The sequence below is a fragment of the Arachis duranensis genome, chromosome 7 (assembly GCF_000817695.3).
Source record: "Arachis duranensis cultivar V14167 chromosome 7, aradu.V14167.gnm2.J7QH, whole genome shotgun sequence".
NCBI classification, from domain to species: domain Eukaryota; kingdom Viridiplantae; phylum Streptophyta; class Magnoliopsida; order Fabales; family Fabaceae; genus Arachis; species Arachis duranensis.
Genome location: NC_029778.3, coordinates 27,759,813 through 27,760,077, shown reverse-complemented (window position 1 = coordinate 27,760,077; position 265 = coordinate 27,759,813).

The window sequence follows — 265 nt, the reverse complement described above, 5'->3', positions numbered from 1 at the left end:
GCCATCAGTTCTCGCCTATACCACGAAGACTCTGATCTCACGGAATGGTTGGCTCGTTTGTCAGACGAGTACTCGGTTGTCAGGCGATCAACCATGCATCGTGCAATTAGGAATCCAAGAGATATTCACTAGAGCCTTGATTGCTTGTAGAACAAGAGTGGTTGTCAGTCACTTTGTTCATGGATGAGAATGGTGATGGGCGTCAATCATCACCTTCATCAAGTTGAAGAACAAGTGATATCTTGGAACAAGAACAAGCGGAATT